This window comes from Schistocerca cancellata, chromosome 7 (assembly GCF_023864275.1).
Source record: "Schistocerca cancellata isolate TAMUIC-IGC-003103 chromosome 7, iqSchCanc2.1, whole genome shotgun sequence".
Lineage (NCBI taxonomy): Eukaryota > Metazoa > Arthropoda > Insecta > Orthoptera > Acrididae > Schistocerca > Schistocerca cancellata.
The window spans coordinates 393,916,897-393,922,896 of record NC_064632.1 but is presented as its reverse complement, the minus strand read 5'-3'; the positions used below and the strand labels follow the sequence as shown (position 1 = coordinate 393,922,896).

The 6,000-nt window shown below is 43.4% G+C and overlaps 1 protein-coding gene across 1 annotated transcript in view; it reads left to right on the top strand.

Annotated features, from left to right (window-relative positions):
* The first annotated feature begins 4,339 nt into the window (after nucleotides 1-4,339).
* LOC126092415 (ATP-binding cassette subfamily G member 4-like) overlaps nucleotides 4,340-6,000 on the top strand; it is a 417,403-nt gene continuing 415,742 nt past the window's right edge. Inside the window, exon 1 of the mRNA XM_049908002.1 lies at nucleotides 4,340-4,588. The gene's annotated coding sequence lies outside the window, so the exon portion shown is untranslated. The remainder of the gene's footprint in view (nucleotides 4,589-6,000) is intronic.

Below are 6,000 nucleotides of genomic sequence, written 5' to 3'. Positions count from 1 at the left end.
TATGACTGTTTTTAAAGATTAGACATAACATAATGAAAATTAAAACACAGAGATAAACCTTACATTATGAGCATATACTACACTCCTGGAAATGGAAAAAAGAACACATTGACACCGGTGTGTCAGACCCACCATACTTGCTCCGGACACTGCGAAAGGGCTGTACAAGCAATGATCACACGCACGGCACAGCGGACACACCAGGAACCGCGGTGTTGGCCGTCGAATGGCGCTAGCTGCGCAGCATTTGTGCACCGCCGCCGTCAGTGTCAGCCAGTTAGCCGTGGCATACGGAGCTCCATCGCAGTCTTTAACACTGGTAGCATGCCGCGACAGCGTGGACGTGAACCGTATGTGCAGTTGACGGACTTTGAGCGAGGGCGTATAGTGGGCATGCGGGAGGCCGGGTGGACGTACCGCCGAATTGCTCAACACGTGGGGCGTGAGGTCTCCACAGTACATCGATGTTGTCGCCAGTGGTCGGCGGAAGGTGCACGTGCCCGTCGACCTGGGACCGGACCGCAGCGACGCACGGATGCACACCAAGACCGTAGGATCCTACGCAGTGCCGTAGGGGACCGCACCGCCACTTCCCAGCAAATTAGGGACACTGTTGCTCCCGGGGTATCGGCGAGGACCGTTCGCAACCGTCTCCATGAAGCTGGGCTACGGTCCCGCACACCGTTAGGCCGTCTTCCGCTCACGCCCCAACATCGTGCAGCCCGCCTCCAGTGGTGTCGCGACAGGCGTGAATGGAGGGACGAATGGAGACGTGTCGTCTTCAGCGATGAGAGTCGCTTCTGCCTTGGTGCCAATGATGGTCGTATGCGTGTTTGGCGCCGTGCAGGTGACCGCCACAATCAGGACTGCATACGACCGAGGCACACAGGGCCAACACCCGGCATCATGGTGTGGGGAGCGATCTCCTACACTGGCCGTACACCACTGGTGATCGTCGAGGGGACACTGAATAGTGCACGGTACATCCAAACCGTCATCGAACCCATAGTTCTACCATTCCTAGACCGGCAAGGGAACTTGCTGTTCCAACAGGACAATGCACGTCCGCATGTATCCCGTGCCACCCAACGTGCTCTAGAAGGTGTAAGACAACTACCCTGGCCAGCAAGATCTCCGGATCTGTCCCCCATTGAGCATGTTTGGGACTGGATGAAGCGTCGTCTCACGCGGTCTGCACGTCCAGCACGAACGCTGGTCCAACTGAGGCGCCAGGTGGAAATGGCATGGCAAGCCGTTCCACAGGACTACATCCAGCATCTCTACGATCGTCTCCATGGGAGAATAGCAGCCTGCATTGCTGCGAAAGGTGGATATACACTGTACTAGTGCCGACATTGTGCATGCTCTGTTGCCTGTGTCTATGTGCCTGTGGTTCTGTCAGTGTGATCATGTGATGTATCTGACCCCAGGAATGTGTCAATAAAGTTTCCCCTTCCTGGGACAATGAATTCACGGTGTTCTTATTTCAATTTCCAGGAGTGTATTACAGATGAAGTTGGCAGATGTAGTAACCAGCTTGTGTGAATGCTACTTACATGGTATTATGTAAATACTGTGCTATATACAGTGAGCAACACAGAGGTGACATACAATGATTAATATGGCAGTAACAATTATCTTAACATCATATGGGGCACTGAAATTTTGAATCAAATATAGTTGCAATAAAGTGTGACTAAGCAGTTGGCTATATTTTGGTGTAACGCAGTGCCAAAGAAGTTCTCGTATTACAATATATACATTGCTTTAATTTGACAGTAAATTTTTTTGGTATTACAATATATACATTGCTCTAATTTGACAGTGAAATATTTTTTTCCAGAGTATCAAGGTAACATTACGAGTATTTATATTACAAAGAATAAACGTTACATTTTGAGCACACCATATTGAGCATTAATTACAAATAAATTGGGAAAACGTGGTGGCCTGTTTGTATGAATGTTACTTACATGGTATTGTGTAAATACAATGCCATAAACAGGCAACAACATATACATGAGATACATGAATAATGTCACAGTAGAAATTATATTTATGTAGTGTGGCACACCACCTTTTTTTTTTTAAATCAATTTTACAGTTGCAGTAATGTGTGACTGAGCAGGCAGCCATATTGTGATGTAATACTTCGTTTGAATTATTGGTTGCATGTTGTTGTTAAAAGGAGTAGTGTTTATTTATGTTTTAAACTGGATAATAGATGAGTGAAATTTTGTAGAAAGGTTGCATTGGCTAGCTCTGCCTGTTCATTGAGAATATGATGTGTTGATTTGCTTTTAAGTGTATATATTTCTATCTCTTCAAGCAGATTCATCAGGCTACCTTTCTCAGAATGATGCAATGTTTCTATATGGCTTTCAATGTTTTTTACTCTATGTTTACTGAGAACTGTGTGACTGAAAATGCAAATTTTGAAGGATTATTCAAACGTATGGCGTCTATATGTTCTTTGAATCGAATCACAAAGTTTCTCCCAGTCTGTCCAATATAGAAGGGGGGGGGGGGGGGCAATTTTGGCATCTGAGTTTATATATACCTGATTTTTTGTATGGGTGGTTGTTATTCTTTATGTTACGAATGGTTTGTGTGGAAGCTTATATTTATGTTTGTGTTTTTGAAAAGATTACTTATTTTATGGGATATGCTCCCTAGAAAAGGATGTGAGACATATCTTCTGCTGCTTTCTTTTGCGTTGACTGCATAGGTGTCTGGTGTGGGGCTTTGTTGTTCGCTGTTTTTTTGGATTTTTTGTGATAATTTATCAATCATGTGAGCGTTATATCCATTGTTTAGATCTATGGCTTTGATGATGTTGGTTTCTTTATGTTGTTCACCTGGTTCCAGTGGAATTTTATGCAGGCGATTAAGCATGGACCTGAAGTATGCTATCTTATGTTGGTTTGGATGGCAAAATGAGCTGATGATGCGCACATCTGTGGCTGTTTGCTTTCTGTAAATTTCAAAGCGATGTTTCTGGTTTTTGCTGCACATTTTTAAATCTAAGAAATTGATGCTGTTATTGGATTCATGAGCAACAGTGAATTTGATGTTATTTTGCATGCTGCTCAGCTTGGTAGCTAATGTGTCAATTTCTTCATTAGTGCCATCAAAAACAATAATTGTATCATCTGCATACCTTTTATAGTAGATGATTTTGCTGTTGATGTGATTGTTAGTTTTGAAAAATGTGTGCTCTAAGTCGTTAATGTAAATGTCTCCTAACTTCCCAGCTAGGCTGATACCCATTGCCAACCCATCATTCTGTTTGTAAATTTTGTTATTAAAACTGAAGTAATTGTATGACAGCACCAATGTGAGTAACTCAATGAGCTCATAGATTTCTGCCATACTCAGTTTATTGTGTTCAAGCAGATTGTTCTTGACTATATTTATGGTGTCCTGTTTAGGTATGTTAGTATTGAGATTTAAAATGTCAGGCAATGCAAATCTGGCTGTCAGTGGAATGTGCACATCCTTAATTTTGTCAATGAGTTCATACGTGTTCGTAATGGAGAAGTTGGTTTCAAAAGTATAATGGGTATTCAGAAGAGCTAGCAGTTTGTAATTTAATCTATATGAGGGGCTGCTCCTAGAGTTAACAATAGGCCTGATTGGACAATGCTGTTTATGTATCTTAGGCTGTGACCGAAGGCGAGAGGCAGTGGGGTTCATAGCAATGCAGCCACGCACTTCCCACTTAGCAGTTGACCACGCCTACCCAGAAGTGGGTGCTTAGGAAATGACCAATTGTAGCACAGACAGATGTTCCCTTTAGTAACATTAACATTTCACTTAAACTGGTCTTTCATACGATGTGTCATTTTCGAGAAATTCAGTTGTCTCCAATTAAAGCAAACTCCCTGTATTACGACACCCCTTACGTATTAGTGCCAGAGACATCGAGAGATTACACTAATTACATTCCGCACCGAGGCATTTAAGCAATCATATATTCTGCGCTCTATATGTGAATGGAACGGGAAAATTCCCTAATAGCTGATACAGTGCGACGTACCCTCAGCCACGCATTTAGTGCTGTTTGCAGAGTATAGACCTAGAAGTAGATGTTGAGTGAGCACATGGAGACTATTGAGAATTAAATGCTCAGTTAAAGCTGGTGGAAATAGTTGTTTAGTTTTCTTAAAGATGAAAATGCCTGTAGTTTGTCTGAGATCTAGCTACTGTCGTTCGCACTTGTCTGGATGCATCTGAGTGCGCAGAGATCGCGTAGGGTTCTCACGGCCTGGCGTTCTGCGCATGCGCGAATTCGGCGCTGCCCACGAGCCTCTTCCCCCGCAGTTCGATCGCGGCTGCCAAGACCGCCGGTCTACGCCAAACGGCTTCTTCGCTCAGTAGTGGCGGGAACCCGCCCAGCTCCTGACGAGTCGCAAGGCAGCGCTGGTTTCACTCGGCACCGCAGAAGTGATTGCACTACATACAGTCACTGCTGCACAACCACACTGGTGCTCCTGGTCAGGACCTAAGAACGCGAAGTGCTGCTCTGCTCGGCAAGGCCTCTAATATGTCCCCCCATGGTCAACACTTGAACGGAATTGTATTGCAGGTACTGACGACACTCTTTCTTATCCTGCTAGAACCCCAAGCGTGATGTGAATGACAAACGTATGGCTCAACTAAGTGAAGTTTGTGCCTGATGGCGACGGTAGAAAGGTTCTGTGTTCTTCGAGGTAACGAACTGGATTATCCACATACCAAGGACAAATGAAAAACCAGACATTAAATACAAAACCTGTAACAATCCCTGTTAGCTTCATTTATACAAAAACTGAGCAAACGTATAAGGAACAACCAACCAGGCGTTCTGCCGGATAAGTATTTTCTCAATGCAAATTTATCGTTCCAGGCACCACTTACCTTGGTTGGACTGTATTTCCACATTATACAGTAAAGGCCCATTGCTTCTATAGTTGAAAAAAAAAGGTGTTTTGCTTGGAAGTAGAACGAACCAGATAAGTGCGAGTATTACTCGGGTTCCGAAGCTTCCGTTGAAACTTAGTTATGCATATACAGTAGTGGAAATCAGTATAAAGGCAGGGATCATTAGACAGTAATAGTACGACGTCTGCAGCATATTGCATCGTATTTATTTTAAAAGTAGTAGATACATGTAAGATAATATTACGTAGTACCTTTCATAACACGAGTAACAAACTAAGGCGTTTGCATTTCCTGAGTTTCCTGTTGTATTATTGCATTGTTAGTACTTTGTCCAAACCCTGTCCTTCCTAATTAACTTAAAAATTCTCTTTGGCAACCATTTAGTAAGGGTTTGTAGTTCTTGCAGTGAAACTGTCGCCTACCCGTCTCGTATCGCTCTTTTCAGCTCACGTAACGGCCTCAGACTGCCTTCCATTGTGATGAACAGGTCCTGCAAATACTGCCAAAATGTTTTTCCACGGCGTTCATATCCGGGCTAAGTGCAGGCCGGGAAGGACATCGATATCTTTATCTTCAAACCACCTTTTGGTTGTGCAGATCCTTTATGTTCCTTTCTTTAGGTCCTCATGCATTATAATCAATTCTACCTCTAACGTCTGAATGCACGTGTTATGAGAGTTCATTGTAGTGTTTCGCCAAGCAATGCGTTATTTATCGTTAGCGTAGAAATCGTCACACTTCCACCACCAACATTTCTGCTCCTTCTTACCTGCTGCTCTGTTCTCAGATCACGCCAATAATGCTGAAATCCATCCGGTCCATCTAAATTAAATTTCTTCTTGTGGGATCCTGCCCAGTCGTCTTATGTAGGTTGCCTAGGAAATTGTTTTCTCGGATAGCTAGACAACATTCAAGCAAATCTTCTTAATGGAGTTTATTACAGTAAATTGAATTGACAATACTTAACCCAGGTGTTTTACAATGAAGTGTCGCAAGCAAACGGCGACATGCAAATAATCAATGTCCTTCGATAAATACAATTTCTATGCAAGCAATTAATATTGATCACAAGTCAAG